Source organism: Haliotis cracherodii, unplaced genomic scaffold (assembly GCF_022045235.1).
Source record: "Haliotis cracherodii isolate W230 unplaced genomic scaffold, xgHalCrac1.p SCAF_20, whole genome shotgun sequence".
NCBI lineage: Eukaryota > Metazoa > Mollusca > Gastropoda > Lepetellida > Haliotidae > Haliotis > Haliotis cracherodii.
Window position 1 is genome coordinate 2,793,383 of NW_027266276.1, and position 22,624 is coordinate 2,816,006.

The 22,624-nt window shown below is 37.2% G+C and overlaps 1 pseudogene; it reads right to left on the reverse strand.

The window, feature by feature from the left end:
* Positions 1-1,963: 1,963 nt before the first annotated feature.
* On the reverse strand, positions 1,964-12,565 carry LOC139470511 (fibrinogen-like protein 1; annotated as a pseudogene).
* Positions 12,566-22,624: the final 10,059 nt, after the last annotated feature.

Consider the following 22,624-nt stretch of genomic DNA (forward strand, 5'->3'; position numbering starts at 1 on the left):
AAATCTTTTCATGTTTTTAATCAAGGTGCTCACGTGATTTGATGCATTTCGCAATGTAAGACCCGTTTTATCACAATGTAGATCTTGATTATCGATCAGATCGTCCTGACTGGGCGCCACCATTTTGTGTGAAGCAAACACAAGTGATACGAGAGTTGGAATCTGATTGGTCCATAGGAGAGGCTTAAAAGGGTCAGAACTAGTAATAGCCACTGGTCGCGCTACGATCGAGCCCAGTAATTCCAGCCTTGTTCGGCAAGGGTAGAAACTGGACTTTCAGTTAACTCTCTTGCCTCGGGATGATGATCAGAGAGGGACACAAACGAAGAATGAAATAAATTTATTTAACAACAAATAAATGAATTAAAACTGACATCAAAGTAAAAATACCTGTCACATTATAATTTCTCACAAAAATGTACACCAAATTCACACTTATCTAACTTTCAACAGTTTTTGGTCAAACAATTACTTATCCCAGAATTAGACAGAAAATGACTGAAATAATCGTCGATAATGGATCCAGAGGCGGGATTCAGGGGGTTAAACAACTGCCATCCCCCAACCGACCTCCTTTTGAAATCCATAACCAATAAAAACTTCCCTCCCTACCGAAGGTTCGTTTGAGAAAAACTTATTATTAACATTCGACAAAAAGCATCTATCCAATAAAAGTGACTCACAAATATATTTTTTTTCCATTTATCGTAAAATCATTCTCGAGGCAGTTACATGTACTTGATATTTCATTATTATTTTTTTTCATGACTAAGTCCTGCGTAAGTCGAGCCAGTGTCGAGTGACGTAAAACCTAATGAGGGACGCATAAAACCAAATGTGTACCGAGTGATCCTGCTTCACCGTATCGTACCGACATTATGACATTGTAAAAGAATTATAAACAAATTCAAAATTAATAGAGAACTGCTGTTCGATTGAGTCGAGGTTAACTCGTGCTCTGTCACGTGACTTCCATTGACTAGGAAAAGGTGTGACGGATTATTCCCTACGAAGCAGGATATTAGGGATTTATTCGGCCTCCAGATATCCACATGCAACCTGACTTGCTCGTGGCGGGATAAATTGTATTTTATCACGTGGGCCTATCAGATCTCATTATTCTGACATGGGGATTGATAACTTTATTTATATCATCTATCCTGTTTTCAGACAAATATGCTTACCGTAAAAGCCGACTATGCTTGTCGTAAGAGGCTCGTTGACTTTGTTGATGCATGCCATCGTATCCCAATTGAGTGGATGGATGCAGTTGATGTCAATCACTGGATTGTCTGGTCCAGACTCCAGTTCGTTAAACAACAAAAAATCAATCATTCATACAAAAATACAATAATATACGTGGTGGTGAGTATAAACGAGTTCCATATTTTTGTTTGAATTCAAATAATTTCAGGGCTTCAGAAACTGTGGATACAGAAAATTCGCCACTTCAGGTCTAGTTTAATAAAGACTTCCCCAAAATGAGGCTACCAAACCTCTTTGCGTATGCGGCATTCAGGGGTCTATTTAGAGAGTATTCGAAACCTCAGCGATGTGGTACGCGGGACTCGTAAAATATATAATCGTATTTGGTATGCAGATTCAATATTTATAAGATTAATGGTGTACGCAAAAGTTTCCTTGACATATTTACTTTTTTTCGATATTTTTCAGTAATTGTAATTCAAATCGCAATTTTATCTCATTCCTTTTGAGATTTGTGTTGAGTAGTATTATAGTTTCTGGGGTGGGCAAATGAGTGAATCCTGAATGTTTTGTAAACAAAATCAGACAAGGGTTTCAAGTCCGCAAGACCTTGAACAGAAAATAGTAGCCTATTGTAAGACTATTTAACATGTTTTAAAAAGTTACTTTCCATAGTACCGAAAATCAAAAAATAGAACAGGAATACGAGTCATATAGCTTCCTGCAGCCTGCTGTTGAAATATGAAGCTTGTCACTGCTATGGACAGGAAACTTGTATCCATAATTTGTGGTACATCACTGTTTGTAAGACATCACCATCGTCCGGCCATTGCACTACGCTCGTAGTGAAGTTCTTGTGGAGATTGGTATCGGGGCAGACAGTCCCGTACCACCACCCTGCCCCATCACTTAAAGCGCATCCCGAGGAGTCGGGGTGATCCCACGTGGCGAATTTCTCACCTTTAATGCTCTTGTTGGATTCTCCATACTCAAACCCATTCCCTGAGCGTTTCGTGGCATGAGAATACGTAGTGGTGTAGGTGAGCGTGTAACTATTTGCTTCATCTTCAAGCCTGAAGCTCCAGTAGTAAAACACTAGATTTTTATTTACCTTTACATACAGTTGGCAGGTCGCCTGGTTGGTAATGTAGTGAATAGCTTCAAGTCCTAGCCAAACAGAACACGAGGTGCCCCAGCCATTCTTGTACTCAGACCAGGTTTTGTTGTAGTCTTCCTGACAGTTAGTTCCTCGGCTCCCAACCTTCATCCATCCGTTGCTGACAAGATAACATTCCACCTAGTATTCTCGGGGAGCCAGGAGTGGCCGGATGGTGATGTTACGATAGGAATTCCCATCTCCTCTCAACCCTCCAGCATAAGCTTCCGAACAGTCTGCAAGAGCATTAAGTAAATCCTGCTAATCAAATACTACAAGGATGATTCGTTAATAATACATAAATGTAGACAATAAAACCTGTCGACAAATGACAGTAAGGGCACAACATTATCACAGAAACAGATTTAAAACGAGTATGCAACCATAAAAATTGTATTATTCAAAACGATTCATTGGCTATAGATCGCAAGCAACCAAAGTTGGGCCACCATACCAGGAACCTTGGGGACTTACGGTACATCTGCTTCCTGCATGATTTCCACCATGCCTCTGGTCACTTGTGATTAGTTAGGAAGTTAAGCCAAAACATGTAAAACCAACAACTATTCTATGATAAAAGCAATGGAAAGATGAAAACTTCTTTGAATGAATGGGATGTTACGATACATTAGCCCTCTTTGAAGGTACAGCCACAAAAATAGCTCAGTAATAACTTCATTCAACCAAATTAAAATCAATCTCTTATTACAATGCATATTATCAAAATTGATCAATTAACTCCATGTTCTATTAAAAACCAAACGAGAACTTACATTAAAAGGATCCTTTGCGGATGAAACCTGGGAATAGTTATCCCTTCTGACGGAAAAATCAATGCAGTCAAGCAGGACATGCTTGACCGTGATTCTTTCATCACAAGGGACACAGAATGGAGGATCCTCACCTTTCGATAGATATGAGTATATCTGCAATGGCCAACATGACATCATTGCATGACCTTTTCAAATGTTGTGGGAAACGGAATCTTAACCCCAAATCACGTACATCTTTTTAAAAACCATGCTTTCATGTGGTGTCATACGCCTTTTCTAAATCAATAAAGACTTATACTGCATGCAGTTTATTATCCCCCGCCCAACAAAGTTGGCGGGGGATATAGAAACGGGCTCGTTTCCGGAGCATAACTCATAAACCATTCAATATTTTTTCATCAAACTTTGCAGATCTGTCTGAACTGGTGCCTTTTGCTATTAGAAACTTTAAAAAATTATATTTTTTACGTTTCCATGGCAACAAGATGGACTTAGGTTCTGTAAGGGTAGGGTTCGATTCCGGAGCATAACCATGATAACTCGTAAACTGTTCAATATTTTTTCATGAAACTTTGCAGGTTTGTCAGAAATTTTGATTTTTTTCACATTTCCATGGCGGCAAGATGGAGTTAGGTTCCAAACTCTTCTTTTTTTACAATTTCCATGACAAGTTCTACCTCGGTTAAAAAAGGTTAGGGTTTGTTTAGATTTTATTATGTCATAAATTCTGCAACAGGGGCGGGGGATATAGCCACGTTAGTGGCAAACTCTTGTTTACAATAGTTTTTTAGCAAAAGATTCTAAATGTACCAGATGGTCAATGGTATTCTATTTTAGAAATCACATTGAATGTTACTAATGAGATTGTTAGTATCCAAGTACCACACAAGTTCGATTACTGTATTTACCATTCGCTCCATTGTCTTGTAAGCAGTTGGTTAGGGATACTTGTCGATAATTGGATGCATCTGTGTCGTCCCAACCAGGATGAGGTACAGGAACAACTATTTCATTAGTCCATGAAGGAGGAAAATTCATTGATGTCCAGATCGTAACAAATATGTATCTACAAGTATCTCTAAACATGTATCAGGCAAATGCTTCAGGAGTGTATAGTAAATATTATCAACTCCCATTGCAGTATCGTGCGCTTGACCAAGGGCAGTATTTGGCTCATGGATCGCAAATACCTCATAATAATCTTCTCAATTTTGAGAAGTAAAATCAATCCTCTTCTTTTCCTGTTTCTGATATATTTGAAACTTACAAACATAGTTACGCGAGGAAGAGTGTTTTGCCAACGTTTCGCCCAAAATGTTTGCAATGTCCAATTTATCTGTTACAAGATGGTCAGCTGCCTTGAGATTGTGGACACTCGATTTTGATCCTTTGCCTTCAATTTTTGCAATCATGTTCCACACCTTGGACATCTGGTGTGCGAGAATTTATTTTTGAAACATTATACCACCAGTACTTGAGCTTATTTTGTTCGAAGGTGCAGCGTGCTTTGGTATTTGTGACTTTAACATGATTCACGTTATTGACAGTTGGATTTCGGGGAAAATGTTTCTTGTTTTTTTTTCCTGCACTTCCTGGCCTGTTTGCACTCATTATCACTTATTATTGTTATTATTACACTTTTTTAGATACAATCCCAAGTAGAGAGGTTTTAAAACACTATCAAAGGCTCGATTGAATATTCGATTTGAGTTTAGTGATATATTGAAGAGCAAGCTTATCCGTCTTAATTTGAGACAAGGTTCTTTGGCACACAGACTTTCGATAAGAGATGTTCTGAATGCACCAAAGCTCAACCTCAATCCCTGATGGTGAATACTATCTAGTTCCCGTAAATAAGATCTACGGGCTGAACCATAAATTAAACATGAATAGTCCAGCTTAGATCTAACTAGTTCTCTGTAGAGATGCAGAAGTGTTTCTTTATCCCAAACCCCAATGAGCATTTGATACAACTTTAATAATATCAAGTGCCTTTAGACATTTGGTCCTCAGATTTTTAATATGGGGAATAAACAACAGTTTGCTATCAAATGTAATACCTAAAAACTTTGCATCTTTAAATACTTTGATCGGTATAGTATTCAAGAACAAGTCAGGATCATTATGTATTTTCCTCTTATTGCAGAAATGGAGACAACATGTCTTGTTCCGTGAAAACTTAAAACCGTTCTCCTGAGTCTACTTATGAATTCTGTTGAGACACATGTGCAGCTGTCTCTCAACAGTATGCATGTTAGTTCCGCGACAAGACATATTAAAGTCTTCAACAAACAAGGAACCATCAGTGTGTTCATTAACACTTGGCGAGACTGTTGATCTTAATGCTAAACAAGGTAACTGGTAGAATACTCCCCTGTGGCACGCCGATTTCTTGATTAAATATATCTGACAGAGGTCGATCCCACACGAACATGGAATTGTCTATTGTCAAGGAACTGAGAAATATAAGCAGGCATGCGCCCACGGAATCCCATATTACAGAGGTCATTCAATACACCATATTTCCAAGTGGTGTGATATGCCTTTTCTAAATCAAAGAATATAGAAAATGCATGTTGTTTATTTACGAAGGCATTACGAACAAATGACTCAAGTCGAATAAGATGATCAACTGTACTCCTATGACGTCTGAATCCACATTGGATACCTGTTATTAAGTTATTAAGTTCAAGATGCCAAACAAGTCTATTGTTAATCATTCTTTCCAATGTTTTACAAACACAGCCAGTTAAGGCGGGTGTGTTCCATTTTGAAGTTGTAAATGGATCACCATCATCCCAGCTCCCCACCCACAACGGAGTTTCACAGGTACAATGCTATACGTCTGTGGATCTCCATCTTGCTGGATACTGGAATGGTCGCAGACGAAGTAAGTAAAACTTAAGCCATCCAGATTGACCCATGAGCCGCCGCCTTCAGGGCATACGACTTCACAATCAAACATTTAGTTTTTTATAGAAACATTTTGGCCAAGACCTAAAGTATAAGTAAACTTTGAATTCAAAATTTGTGCAAGTACAAATAATGCAAATGGCTTAACATGACGAGCCGATTGATAGGACCGGGCCCATCCTACCAGCCGTCTTGGCGACGTAAGGGTCGAAGTGGTGTATTGAGCAAAGGAACGCTACTCATGGATATAGTGTTCTCAACCATCAGACTCCCGTCCTCCGCTGACACAGGGACGCTGCTCATGGATCTAGTGCCCTCAACCACCAGACTCCCGTCCTCTGCTGACACAGGGACCCAAACCACGGTATACAGGTTGCTCAATTCGGTCGCCTTGCACGACCACCAATTGGGTGCTTTGGATACATTCTACACCGGGTACCAATGGGGTGTTTTGGTAACATAATATGGACACTCTAAAGCCCCGAAGATACCAGACCGCCGTTTTGAGTATATTACTTTCGATCCCTGGGATCCAGGATCTAGATTTTCGAAACGATCTTAGCTACAGCTTACGTTCAAAGATAAGATATCTTAAGATACATATAAGATACATTTTCGAAACTATCGTAAACCTGTCGCAGATCGCACAAAGATACGATAGCTGTCGTAACTCTGACAGAGAACTCATTTGTCTAAGAGACTGAAAAAACGAGGTGTTTTCCAATGACGTCACGGGGATTGCCCAGCAGCTGACAATAACATTAAGAAGTGACACGGAATTCATGATCAATCACATCGTCAGGTCACGTTGTTTAACAAGCAACTATTTGAGTGAAATTCCGTACAATGCTACATATGTCCTACATGTAGACGTGTTGTTCTTATGATAAGAGATGCCATGACTACCCGAACGCAAACAACACTCATGTGCTACACAAAGACATGCGATTAGAATTAACATAATGTGCAAACAGATATTTCACTATTTTCCCTTCATATGGTCCTCTCTCGAACGCACAGATATTGATGTAAACACATCGCGTACAAAGTGAAGGACGAAAGTAAGGAACGTTATACTTAATGACAAAGACTAGACGAATCATTTGATCGAACAGCTGGCGATCAGCATTAAAGAAGCGTGTTCAAGTCTGGATCTATCTAGATCAATAATTCTTTTCAAAATTTTAAAGTGACACTAATTTTCCTTTCGCAAAGAGGGATAATTTAGGAATTGTTAAGTTATGTTCTCTCATGGAACACGATACAAGTTAACGTGGACATGCATATATTGTAGTCCTTCTCTGTCCTTTTAAATTATGTAGAGCTAATAGACTGAATTGTCTGATTTCAGTTGAATCTGTCGGAGGAGCGAAATACATTGTAAATGTGTCAAATCTATTCCAGAACGTAGTTCGATGATGTTTGGCTTGTCTGACAGTATTACTAAGGATCATTTATTGGTATTTGTCCGTTGATCCTATACTTTCTAACGATTTTATTGTCTGAATGGTCTCAAGTATCCATATTTTTCCATCATAAAACGGGTAGATGTACACTTAATAATCAAAAATACCAAAATCAATTATTTCAAAATCGGTTTATTGAATGCAAAATTATCGTGTTAAAAATGTCTATTTTATATTGATCAGTAAATTTCATTCAATAAACGTTTTCCGCAAACATATATTGGAAAGTGAATTTTGGACATGTTCAAACGATGCTCCAAACCCGAACGAGCATGGGAACCCATTTCTTATTTGATTTTCATTTGATGCGCAAATCTGTGCTTAACTTTTGCTGTCAAAATTTCAAAAAAATGTCATATTTAATGGAATACATATATATGCCGTTAATCACCTGTTTCCAATTAATGCAATTGTTCAACAGACAGTTTTAGATATTTGTCTTTCAGTAGTATAGATAACCTTGGTATTGTATTTAAAACTAAACAAAATACAATTACTTTTGCTTGAAAAATATCAAATATACTATACAAATATTTGATCACATGTATTTCCTTGTTAAGTCAATAAATACAACACTGTATAGTTAAAATTCAATTGTTAAAACCGCTCGTCCAACACGATTTTAGATGTAAAAACTGATGCGAAACGCTTTTAGATTGATATAATTTTATAAAATGTGAAAATAAAGACTAAAGCATTGACGCAAATGCGATCCAGAAAATATAACAGGGGAATGAAAACTATAACATTGAGCAAAGCCTCGCCGGGCGAATGCAAAGGGAAACCACTCTCAACTAGAGTATGAACTAAGATTAGCTGCCCCTGAGTTATCAATAAGATCACGGTCGTTACTATAGCCTGCCGACACATTTCATTTTTTTCCTTCCTAAATTATCGACAAGATATGTTGTTTCACACTTCTTCAGCATAGACTTAAATCGAAATATATTTTAAGCTATCGACTCCATAGTAATGTGGATCGCTGTCGCTATTAAGAACATTTCTGACGTGAAATCATTGTTGCGTTCTTCGTGTTTTCGAAGTGTCAATTTGAATCACACAGTTTAACAAAATGAAATGTCAATGTTTGAACCTAAAGCAGACTAATTGTTTGGCCAAATATTTATGGCAAAGTATGCCGCCATCTTGGATGAAGAAAAAATAAACTTACGACAGGTATGGGGCTATCTTAGATTTACGACAAACTTAAGATATCTTAGGGCTACGATAGTTTCGAAAACAGGCTACGATGGCCTACGATTTCCTTGCGATAACTTTACGATTATTTTAGGGCTACGGTCGTTTCGAAAATCTAGGCCCAGGCATCTTGAATCACCTGTGTATCACCTCTCACAGTAGGTTCCTGTGAAGTCATCATAACAGTCACACTTAGACATGGAGTCATTGAACCTTCCACCGTGCTGGCACACATTCACCTGAAACCAAACCAGATGGAAATAACCAAAAAAATTATATGTATACTTCAATACTGGGATATCTTATCATGTGTATGAGTACTATGTTGAAGCCACTTTTCTGGTGTCCCCGCCATGATTTTGCTAAAATATTGCTAAAAGGTGAAAGGCTAAAACCATACTCACTCACTCACTCTTCCTTGTAATATAAAGCTCAATAGCAGCCCATTAAAACTGAAATGCAAAGCCCTCTTTAAGAGTATCAATCACATTGTTTGGGTTTACTTTATATTCAGTTTCCTTTGATGAGTGGCTGTGAATACTGGATGATACCGTGACATCTACACAGGAATTGATTTAACATTTTGCTTGTCTATGCATTATATACTGTTAGTTATAGTGTCTTTAGCTGCCGTACACTGTGTCATATTAAGCAAACGCCTCGCCCAATATTTTGCTGCGAACCTAATACGACTAAATACATCACAACGAATTTATTATGTCGAAAAGTTTGACTATTTGGGGTCTTTATCGCACATGTCATGTCAAAATGAAACCCTGACTCTTATAGCTGCTATGTGGCAGGACCAGTACATATGTCTCCCATGCAATGCTATACAGGGGACACAAACGTTACAAATGGAATATATAATTACCTAAATGTGAACGTTTAAACAAGTATCGTAGCTAAAATGGATAGAATTATCATAAAAAATTGCCGCATGTTATCAGAAAACGACGGGCTGCTATCTGTTCTATTGGTATGTGATGTCATTGGCTTCACGTTTGTTGTTTGTGACGCCTTCCTAAATTATGTTCTTTAAAGTTGCTATTTGTAAATCAGTGACCTCCGTTGTGCGGTATATTATACAGCCAGAAAACGTATGCTGCTGTTTGTTGTTTTGTTCATTTGTGGATTAACAACAAATTCTATCCACTTTAGCTCTAATAACGGTAACGTTATTTTCAGGGTATATTCTTTTGCAGAAGGCCTGGGTCTGTTAAACAAACTACTGTATAATTTTGATAAAAATGTCTTTAGAAATTATTGTTCTTGTGCAACACTGTTAAATATATTAAAACACAAGACAGTATTGCTAAAAAGGTTTGTACCAGAATATTCCTGTGAAATATGTGAGGTGAATGTTTGAAAATCCAAGATGGCTGTCACTGGCGATAATCTCACATTATGTCCGAAACAACCATCTGGGATTATTACTGACGGTATTCACAGCAGGTGATAAGTTCTGCGCTCTATAATAATACTTTACATATTTCTATTTTAGGAAAATATACTACATCCATACATTTGCATTGTTTTAGAAAGAGGAGTGCATCTCAAAATGTATGAAATATTGCAGAAAAAAACGAGCGTATATCTCCTGAAAATTCAGGGAAATATAAAGTTGCTGATATGTTTGCAGTGCTTATACCTGTATCTGTTTAATTGTATCTATTAATCATAGTATCTTAATAGGAAAATATTGTTCTGTATATGGATGTATTCAGGTCTATACACTGAATATACTGCCTGTCTGTCTGTTTGTCTGTCCATATTATTGTGTGAGTTGGGTTTGAAGCCCCACACAGTCGTTCAGCCATATCGGGAAAGCCCAAAGTGATGGATGTATTAGACGTTTACCATTCTGCGAAACCCACGATCAAGGGCATTGTTCTTACAAACCAAGAAACATAATTCGGGTGAACCGGAATTAGGAACTATGACAATAGATTTCTGTCACGCCTAAGAGACGCAAATGTGCAAACAAATTGTGTTGCCTAAGGCGACTGGCCCCTGACCACGCTTTAACCTCTAGGCTACCCGACCGCCCCCACAGTAGAGTGAATTAACCGTGAACGTTTCCACTTATTGTTGGTTCGGATCCCAAATTCGCCTTGATTATGTTACTAATTCGTCGTAATAGGGGTCAAAAGAGTTGTAATACCAGGTTGTTTGTGAATATGTTGGCGTATCTTGCCCCACCGGTGGCGCCTGAAATGTAAAAAAACTAAAGGTTGGAGCTGATGGAATATTGCTCTACAGAAAGAAATAGTTGACTATTGGAAAGTTGAAGACATCCCTCTGGTCATACGGATTTGTTAATAGTTATTTGAATCTTTTTTCATTGATCAAAATAGGAAACAGAAGAGGCGGTTTTACTGGTCGGCACTGATTCAAAAGGGTAAACCAGTGAAAATTAGCTGTTTGAGCACTATTTAACGATAGATCAGATCATTGATATACAAGAGATTAAGTTAAACGTCTTGGCCAAATTCCTTTGTTTTGATTTTGACAATCTGAGAATAAGTCTGTCTGGTATGTATGCCCATAGGCATGCCTACTTGTTACCTAATTGTCCTACCGCTATATTTCACATAGATGTTGTACGTGAGGATATCCAGCATTTTACATACTGTTTTCTCAGTGAACATCATTTGTCATACGCTGTCACTTTTGACAATTTGTCCTGAACCTTTGATGAAAGGGACTCTATATCTATGGTCACTACGTTTAGTGACAAATTACCCATGGATCAAGGAATTAAGTATTTCCTTCAGTTTGTCTTGTGTTGTACTCTATAATGAAGTATGGATGGAAGTAGAAAACTTCAGTGGTTATGATTTATGATTTATGATTTATGATAGTTTACAGTTTCGGCCTCTGTGAAAGCCAAGATAAATAGAACGTTGGGACCAACGGATTCCTTTTATCAAACCACAAACTGCTCATTACATACTCACAAATCACACACATGCACTTAATGAGTTATGCATGATCACCTTCTCATGTGTACACGTTGTCATGATACCTGTACCCAGAGACCACAAGAAGCAGTGAACATCCACGCTGCCATTTGATCACTCAATAACAGCTGTTTTATTGAGTTACATGAGGAGAAACAGGTCGATGCAATAATCCATGAGATCAACTACGCCTTTTCGGCACCCACCTACCGATACATAGGTGTGGTATCTTCTTCACAACCTTCACTATCCTCTCCAGTTTTCTAACTTTACCATTACCTGTATTCTTACTTTACCTTCACCTCTGTTTTCACTTTAACTTCACCCGTGTTCCTACTTTATTCTTATCTGCCTGCTCACTTTACCTTTTGGTTTTGTCGATTCTTCTCCAGCTGTGTTCTCGTTTTACTTTCGCATGTGTGTGTTTCAAATAAAAGGCTACGCTATTGATAATTATTCACGAATGAGACTATTTACAAATAAACGTTTCCCATTAGGCATTATGTCAGATACAAAATGGTTGAAATATCCCACTCAGTTACTCACCGGCTCCAGAAAAACACACCCAACGGCTGACTGAAGATCGGAACAATACCCGTTTGACGTCTCAGGTAGTCTGTGACACACCTGTCCACTCTGAGGATCTTCACAGAGGTTGACGGACATGCATGTGGAATCTCCAAGACAGTTTGCCAAACACTGACCTCGAGATGACACAAAATCAGAGTTGACAGGAGTCAACGGAAGAATGACATCTTCAGAACACCCGGGCATTGCTGTGAAAAGTTCCCCTTGAAACTCACTCGAATAGGAGCCGACAACAAGTAATACCAAAAACACGGGCACTTGTGAGCCAGATTGAAATCTGATCTGTGAAATTGAATCCATCATTACTGAGGCAACCTTTCTCTTTTCCTCCTCAACTGTTGGCGTCTTCCTCCTCAACTGTTGACGTCTGCCTCATCAACTGGGTGTGGTGTTTGATCTGAGCAACCTTGGACAAAGCTTAAGAATCGATACACATGCACTCTCCTATTTATAACATCCCACTCGTCACAAACACTGCTTCATACAAGGAACGATGCAAACAATATTTTTAACATCGGTACACCAGTAATTGAACCGTTACTCGTATTTACACGATAAATGGTTTAGTAAGTTGTTTATTAGTCGAAACAATTGCCGCTTGATGGCTGAATGTATGCCTCAACTTTAATGTCTTTTGTATTGATCCATATTAATGAGTCTCTTCGAACACTAACAAAAGTCGAAATAATTCCAACTGAAACGTATATTTTAGACAGTGGCGTTCTTCCATATGACAAAAAAACAAATCCCCACTGATGGAGTTTTCAAGAACCCTTTAGTAAAACATCAGTAACGTGTGTGTGTGTGTGTGTGTGTGTGTGTGTGTGTGTGTGTAAAATGTGGCAGTATTTTGGTACAACATTTTGTAATGCAAGTATTTATTGCAGAAATACTGGGAGGTACAGAAATAACGTTGAGGCGCTATCTACAACAGGGCACGGGACGGTTCTCCACGTGTGACGTCAAGACAAAAAGACCACCATATTCGGTTGGTGCATCTACGGAGTCGATTCCAAACTGTTCTATTAACAATTCGGACAATTCCTGTTTTCAAGTAGTGGCAGAAAAACATCAGGCCCCGTCCAGCGATACGCAAAATTGTCCTTACATGTCACCGTCAGGCACCCCTAACTTAGAGAAGACAGCATCTGAGGACAGCACAGTTGCAGTATAATCTTTACAAATGAGTCTGGCTCTGATGCCCTGACGGTCGTGCAAGGGTCTACTGGTTTCAGGGAGAACGTTTCAGCGACGCTTGCGTTACGCAATCTCGTCAGTTTGGGAGAACACAACTCATCATTGTTAATAGCAGTTTGAATAGCGTGTGCTATCGGGATGTCATCTTTAGAGCTAGATAATGGACTACCCTTTGTGTAAATGCAAGGACGTAACCTCACGTTTGCATGTGCATTGCATGTCGTAACAGTGAGTGAGCGAGATAAAATCAAACGTCACATCGGCAATATTTCAGCCATATCGTGACGAGACCATTGATAACACATGAATTTAGGCTACAAAACCTGTCGACAAAGGACAGTAAAACAACTAGTTTATCACAGATTTATATTTTAAAACTAGTATGGAACTAAAATATCAGGATAAACAATACATTATAAAAACGGGAGAGATTGCGAGGACCGTGGGGACTTCTGCTGTCTGCACAGTTCCCCAGCAGGATTTACACCATCCCTCCATCTGCAAACGATTATCAGCGAGTCTAATTTCAGTTCAAATTCTTTTAAACAACCAATTATCAAATGAGACAGAACATTATCAAAAAAGCCATTATTGACGTTCCGCTGAAATATGTATCCCTTGTGACGGAAAAATCTACACACTGAAGCAGGTCATGCTTGACTGTGACTCTGTCATCACGCTTCTCCCAAATATTGGTTTCACTTGGAGCAATTTGTTAATAATTACTTGGGTGTCGAGCTTCGTTTGCATACGATCTCTAATTTAACATCTAATTACAGGTTTATATTATTACTATAAAGAATGAAAAGTGGTGTCACAGATTTGTTGAGCAGTCATCGTTTAAACATGGATGGGACGTTGTAATGACTAGTTGCAAGATCATTGTATAATTCTATAATTTCACGTAAAAGTTTATGTTGATCGGAAATATATTATTAATGGCCTGAAGACAGGAAAGAAAATCAGAAAATACCATGAACTGTTTATGTTTAGACTAAATAGTATTTACATATTTTAGAGTTGTTAAATTTGCGTGTGATTATCCCGTAAAAATTAAACTGTCATTTGATCATCTTGAAAATATTGTTCTTGATCCAATGACAGTGGTGCTAGCAACCGCATCACCATCCTTAGATCTATCTGTAAATATAGATTTGTAAGTATTCTAGGTATTTTGTAACTGATTATGCTGATACATTAGTTGATTAGTTTTTTATTTCATTAGTTTGTTAAATTACGATCTACCTGTGGCTTAACAGTTGCCACAGAATTTGGGTGTGAGTCATGTTACTGGGGTCAATCTTTGCAGCAGAAATTTCATTTTTTATTCTTATGCCAAGGGGCGGAATAAGGGATTACTGCTAATAATACAGATCCTCATACAGCGGATTAAATATGCAGTCATTAGCCGGATTTGAATGATTTGAAAATAAATGTTTTGTGATGTATTGTAAGAATACTTTTATGTGACGTTGCCTTAGCGATGGCTCATCAGCCTCCAAGTACAGACTATTAATGGGAGAAGTTCTGAAGACACAAAGGCAAAGACTGAATGGTATCCAATAATTATAAATTACTTGTACAGACTCGACCATAGACGATGGAGCAATAATCAAGTTTACAGTGAATACAGTTGGAGCAGGGTTTTCTCATCCCCTCTTATCACCTCCCCACAACCTTCAACAAGTAGAGGGTTTTCAGGGATTCATTTTTCAAATACTTTCCAAATGTGCGGTAAGGAGGGAAATTGAATATCGATAAAGATACCCAAGAATTTGGCCTCCTAAAGCTTTACAACTTTAATACGATTGCCTGAAACAAAAGGTTCTGGGCCTTTATGAAGTTTGTATTTTCTACAATAGTGGATAAAATTCGTTTTTGAGTTTGAAAATATAAAAATCTAATGTTTTTTATTTAGTGACATGTGGCAGTGTATTTTATTGTTAAACAATTATTGTAACTGTATTACATTGTTTCTGTTAAGATTCAGTAGAAGCTCAATGCATTGCATTTGGACAAAAATTGGGATATGAATTGAGGCAAACGACTTCGCAATGTTTTAACATACTATGTTTCCATGTAGTGTTTGCCATTCTTGTTCTAGATCGAAAAAGATAGGTACTGCATGTTGTTTGTTTATGATGTCATTTTCAAAAATAGATTGAAGACGTACTAAATGATCTGTTTTTACAGAAACCACATTGTTTATGTCTTTGTGTTGTGTTATGTTTGTTTACATATTGTGAGCGCCAATGTGCACGCGCTACTACGTCATAAGTCACATGCTCCAGCATTGGGAGTGACGTCATGACTATGTACCTGTGGTCAGTTACGAATAAAACATCGTTCAGTTCAGACGTCTTGTTGCTTGTTGTTCCTCCCAGTCTAGGTGCTTGTCGTACAAGTACCTGAGCATGATGTGCAGTCTTACAAATACACTACACTTTGGTTTCTAGGTACCAAACTAGGTGATAATTGATCATACATTCCATGGTTGTCAATGAAAATCGATATTTTGAAGGATCAGTATGATCACGACGAGGTTTAGGAATAGGAACAATCATAGCATCACCGCATGAAGAAGGAAATTTTCCTAAAGTCCAGATTTCAGGAAATATTGTCCAAAGGGTTTCTGAACACTATTGCGGTAAATGTATGAGGAGTTGATAATGGATATTTTCGATCCTGAAGCAATATCATGAGCTATACCATGGGCGGTAGATAGCCCATGAATGGAGATGATTTCATTATAATATTCCCCATTATCTAAATGAAAGTTTTTTTGGAAGGTGGATGCTAGATGTCAAACCCTTACCTTTTATTTTAATTGATTATTGTTTAACGTCTATTGAAAATAATGATTATGTAAATGAATGTAATGTTGAAAATAGGACAGAATCTAGTCATCTGCCAATATCATTTGTTATGAAAACAATAGGATGAGAATTCGACCAGTTATATGGAAACAAATGTATGGAGTGATGATAAAGCAGAGGAGTTTGCTTTGAATATATCATCCAAAGAATCTCTTAACCAAATACAATATGCTAAATCTATCATACAACATAATGTTAAAGAATCAATTGAATTTTTTATTAATGTAATTAGTAAAGCAAGTAGTTGTTTCCGAAAAACTGTTAAATGTCGAAACGATATAAGCCGAAAATCAGAAAGGGAAGAAAAGAAGAGAGACGTGCGCTTAGAAAAACTACGTTGCCAAAGAACAAATGATAACTTTAGAAGATATAGATCGTTAAGGAATAAGAATAAGGCTATACGGAGAAAAAGACAGATACATTTAGGAAACAGACTGTAAGTTATCCAGAAAATTTACTAAATAAAGAGACAAATTTGAAGCCATCAATATCAACATACTCCATGTAATATAAATATAACGGATTGGTTTGATTAAATTTCAACACTGCATAGTGACCATACAGGGTTTGATTGTGATATTAACAGTTGTATGTCACACACATTTTAAACGGATTTTGATGATGATTACAACAGGAAAATAAGCAATGCTGAACATGGGAAAGCTCCAGGTTTAGATCAAACTTTTCGGGAATATGTGAAAGCAGGACGATTTTACTTTATTCCTTATCTCCTTGATTTATTTCATTATCCCTTTTAAAAATCCGGATCCGTTGAAATTCAAGTTGGCCGCCCTAGATGTTCACAGAAAAACTTGAAACATCATTTTTCTTTATGAGTTTACTAGTTTGGTGTTTTGAAGCATTGTTGCAATTATCCCACTCATCCACTACATCAACATAATCTACCACCATATCTCAATAAGCAATTTTCGTCAAAATTGGTTTTTGGGGTGGGTGGGGTAACATTGTATACAATATCTCAGCCCTTATGTGATATATTTTCATTTTGTTTTGTGTATAGGATCGTACAATGGTTCAGGCAGATTTTGATACCCAGTTATAGTGGTTTTATTGTCACAATTCAATTGAATTAGTGTTTTATCTACTCACACGATTTGAAAATGAAGTAAAAAAACATGATTTTTATCAATCTTTCCACTGAGAATTAGAATAACAGTTATATGAAACAAAATGTTTGCCATATTCAGATAACCGAACACATTACCTGTAATCAAACGCATTATTTGGATAGTTTAATAACTTAATACAAATGTACAGTGTAACAGCCAAGTTTGTCAAATTATGCATTTTTACTTCAATTTAAGCAATTTTGACTTCCTGAAAATTCACGCACACACTTGCAAGCTTACTACCCAATGAAAAGTGTGTACAGATACCTCCGTTATGCAATAGAAAAGGTTTAAGGTATACAGGAAAATGTGGGAACGAAAATCTAAACTAAGCCTCTTTTCCGCTGGTGGCTAACTGACTATAACTTTAATGAATGTATTTAGCAAACTTGATACATCAATCATTAATACTAGATTAACGATTTGGGCAAATAGTTTTAAGAAAATATCAGCGGAACAAGCTTGATTTTGCGATGGTCACTCTACTTCTGATAATAATTTTGTTTTGAATGATCTAATCGACAAGCATTTGTCTACACGTAAAGGTAGATTCTACGTCGCTTTCGTAGATTTAAAAGAAACAACGTTTGATTCCGTAGATACAAAATATCTCTTGGAATAAATAGGTCTAAAAGGAAATGTTATGTTATCTTTTACGCATATATGCATATGATAAAAACGGTGACATATACATGCCAGAAAGGTAAACTAGCACTTTAAGAAATTTTAAGATCATTAAATGAACTCGGGTGATTGTCTTATGACATATTCTTTAACATATTTGGTGTAAAGATTAAGCTTATTTTATCATACGGTGCAGATATTCTGGACACCAATGCCTTTGATCTACTTGAAAAAAAATAATCAGAATTATGCATGTAAAAGATTTTTTGGTTTACCGTCACAAACTCCAAATGCAGTGGCTGTGGGAGAATGTGGTAGACATGTTGATTTATTTGTGCAATGTATAAAATATTGGCTTAGATTAATATGCATGTCAGATAATAGAATACCATAAAAGTTGTATACTATGTTAAAACACTTAGATGAATGTGATAGGAGAAATTTGGTAACAAATATTAGAGAATCTTTATGTTTGATAGGTCTTGGAGAAGTTTGGTTCTCTCAAGGAGTTGGTAATATTGATTATTTAATAATTATGATGAAACTAAGATTAAGAGATATTTCGTTTCAAGAGTGGCAAGCAAAATTAAGACAAGATTCGATAGTTACAGTAAATACAAATTTTCATTAAATGCTGAACCATATGTGTATTGCAAAAAATATTTATAGGATTAGGAACATCAATACGGACAGCGACGGCTTGAAGAGGGTATCAAGAGAAACAGGCCTGTGAATAACACCCTGTGTCACCAAAAGAGTCCTTAGTCCTGTAGGTAAAAAAACATGGTATAAATCGTGTTGTTTGATGTCAATAGGATCAGTATTTGAAGTGAATTTCTTGGATGTTAATTGATGATGGTTTATAATCCTGAATTAATAATTGCAAATCCTCAGTCCTCTGCAATTCCATTGGATAATATTAAAAGAGCTACTCATGATAGTTCAACTGGTGAACTTGAACGTGAGGGAGGACCACCCCATGTACGGAGCAGGAGTTGGACAGTTGGGCAGTGCTCTCAACAGGCTATATTTGTTTTAGGGTGTCATGATCTTATCAAGATTCTGTTCCTGGTTCGGATGGTAGAACCTCTGTTTTAGTCTCTGGTGTTGATGTTCCTGGTACAGTGATAATGGGATAGAGGAGCATCTATTGATGATCAACCCACAAGATCGAAGACTGGCACTGAACAGGTGCTTCGGTAAGTGAAGTAGAAGAAACTGCAGCTGCAGCTGAATAAGATTTATTCAAAGGAGTTTCCGATGACAGAGGTACTAACCTTTTTGCTTCATGATATGTTGTTGTTTTCTATTTTGAAAATGTTTGTTTCAAGTTGAAGCTATTTACATAATTTGGAAGATGGCACGTGCTCTCTGCTGCAGTTTGAACAATGGATGGTGTTTGTGCACTCGGAGCTGTCATGAGATCCACCGCAATAGAAGCATGCCGCGTTGTTATGGCAATACTCCAGATCAACTGGGCCAATCGTTGGTTGACGTTTGAAACAACATCCACAAAGCTTTTATTAATCATCTGGTGTCGTCAGTGGACAGGCACTTCCTCGTCTGTATCGACGCAAATGGTGGTCACACTCGATATTGACATTGTTAATTGAGTTGTAAATACCACACCTCTTTTGAGATATGCTTGTGGTTTTGACACAGGGATCCATCCATGGTTCGACCCAGAATTTGTTGAGGGTGTCATGGAGCATTCTTTGGAATAGATCTGTAAACAGACATCAGACGTATCCAGGTAAACAAACTTGATCTTTTAAAAGGCTTCATTTCTGAGATTGCAAAGAGTCATGCATAACTTTGAGTTTTTGAGAATCCACGTGGTATTAATTCAGATTGTAAGTAATGTCTTGAATTGATAAAACATGGGACAGTTGTTCGTTTATTATATTTAGATATTCAAAAATACTAAAAGCAATATTAATAAATAAACAAATATATTTTAAACAGCCATTGAAGAATAAAATATGCGAAAACGTTATTTTTATATGGAAATATCTTGGTAAATGCTTGTCATGGATGATTTTAATATTTCTTGTTATGGTACAAATATGCATACAATAGAGAGGCATTTACAAATTAGTCTCAATAACATTCGCAATTGGTCCCTTAAAAACAGGTTTAAATTTTCTAAATAAAAACATAAGTGTAAACATTTTTGCCGAAAATATAAGCGACATAAGGACCCTGACTGATTTGAATGACACCCCTATCGCTGTTGTAAAGGAGGCCAAATTCTTGGGACTTATTTTTGATAACCCTTTAACTTTCCTTCCGCATATTAAATACTTTAAAGCTAAATGTCTGAAGGCACTCGTACTTGTTGAAAGTAGTTTCTACTTCTAAGTGGGGAGGGGATCAGACAACCCCTCTTACACTTGTACAGGTTACTGATCCGTTCAGAACTTGATATACGGCTCCATCGTCTATGGTGGAGCATGTAAATGTAATTTACAAAAACTACATACCATCCATCATAGGGGCGTGAGGCTTTGCCTTCGAGCATTTCGAACTTCTCCCATTCATAGTCTGTATGTGTAGACGGATGAGCCTTCTCTTAAACAATGCTGTCTGAAATAATCCTTACAATACTTCGACAAATGATATTGCCAAATGTAGACCTCACATTAACTAACTTTGGAAACCAGACACCAACCCACTAATTTATAAGCAAGAATACGATCAATTAAGATAATCCAAGCTCACTGACGCAACATGGGGACACTGCACTCCGAGCCAACCAGTCCTTGTTTTATCCTCGCAATGGACAGTGGTTGACAGCCTGAACTTCATTCCCGATCAGTGGACGACCACACATTGTTGTTTATTTCTTCGCATCATTCCAGCTATATGATGGAGGTCTGTAAATAATCGAATCTGGGCCAGACATCCAGTGAATAGCGCTATGAGCATCAAGCTACATAATGGGAATATGATGACGTAAAGGCTTACAGAGATTCGAACCTAATGTCATAGGTGTCTGGCACGCCTAAGGGACACAACTTATTATTGCTGACGCCTCACTGATCAACGATTGAGTGAGTAGGTTGGGTTCCATGCTGTTGCGAAATGTACTTTAGCTGTATCACGACGTGTCAACGTGTTGTGGGGGGAAAGCCTGAAGAAAGGCACCTTAAGGACGTTTATCACTTTGGTGAAACCCACCAGCCTGGGTTCTGACAAGCAAATGCTCTTCATCAGTGCGAGCCTGGGATACACTTCACAATTATTGTACCATGACACGCAAAATAACGCAACTATGCACAGTAAATTGTGACGTAAACTGGAACAGTGCCACCGACTGATTTGTTTTGAAGAACAAAACCTCTTGCATAATCTGAGTTTTGACTGTGATGGCTAAGTAGGTTACAAGGAATAACGTAGTGTGAATTTTTTCTTTCTTGCACTAATCATATTAAAATATTAATAAAACCCCTGTTTTGCTGAAAACAATTTACAAATGTCCCGTATTGTAGAGAAAAAAGAATGTATTTTATTCCTTGCAGACTTAACTAGAGGGCAAATAAAATGGTATATGAATGTCACCAATTGTAAAATCATGATTAAAGTAAGCATCAGTTCTAAAAATTGGAAATAATATACATTCGAGCATGAAAAGTTTAGTATCTTCAAATGGGTCTCCACATGGACAAGACGGATCGGGGAAGATTTGCCATTAGTATCGTCGTACCTTATTTCACAATTGCAAGTTGTCTGTTAAGATACTTAAATTATATGAACTATATGATCGTTTATGATACTGTGTCATAGACTACATGAACACACAACAAATGTTAAGTAATTATATGAAGGTGATTTCATGAACATCATTTTGTCCACAGCTTATTCTGTTCAGTTAGTTTAATTCCAACGGAAATGTTCATGCATTAATGTTTTATGAAGTTATGTACAAACGAAGATTTGTACCCTTGGTAAATGCATATAGCTGTACATCTTCCGTATTTGCAAACAGACAAAACGATAACTTGTTACACTGAAGCAGATGACATCTTTACTACCTTTGCGTTAACGTTACAAAAGAAACTGAGCATATTCTATCCCAGTAGATGGAGAATAGGATAATCCCATTGTTGTTTGGTCAGTTAAGAGAACTGTTACATGAGAATCATTTGCCAGACATTCTCATTCACAACAAACCAAACACGAATTTAAATATTATATTTACCAAATAATGCAGCCATTATATATGATAAATACACATAAACCACATAAAGGCATATTATTTTATTATGTAGGATACATTGCCACCAGCCTACTCTAATTGACATATAAAAGTCAGCCAAGCATCATCTACGTAGATGATACATTTTCTTAGACCGTGGCCCTAATACGCTTCCTCAAGGTAGCAAACATGTATGAGATAAATATATCAAATCAATACCTTGCATACTTGATATGCGTGTTTTAGTGCTGACATTGATTTAATTTTGTTGATATGACTCATGTCATTTGAATTGTTAGTGCTGTAAATAAACATATGAGTAACAGTTTGTGGTGTT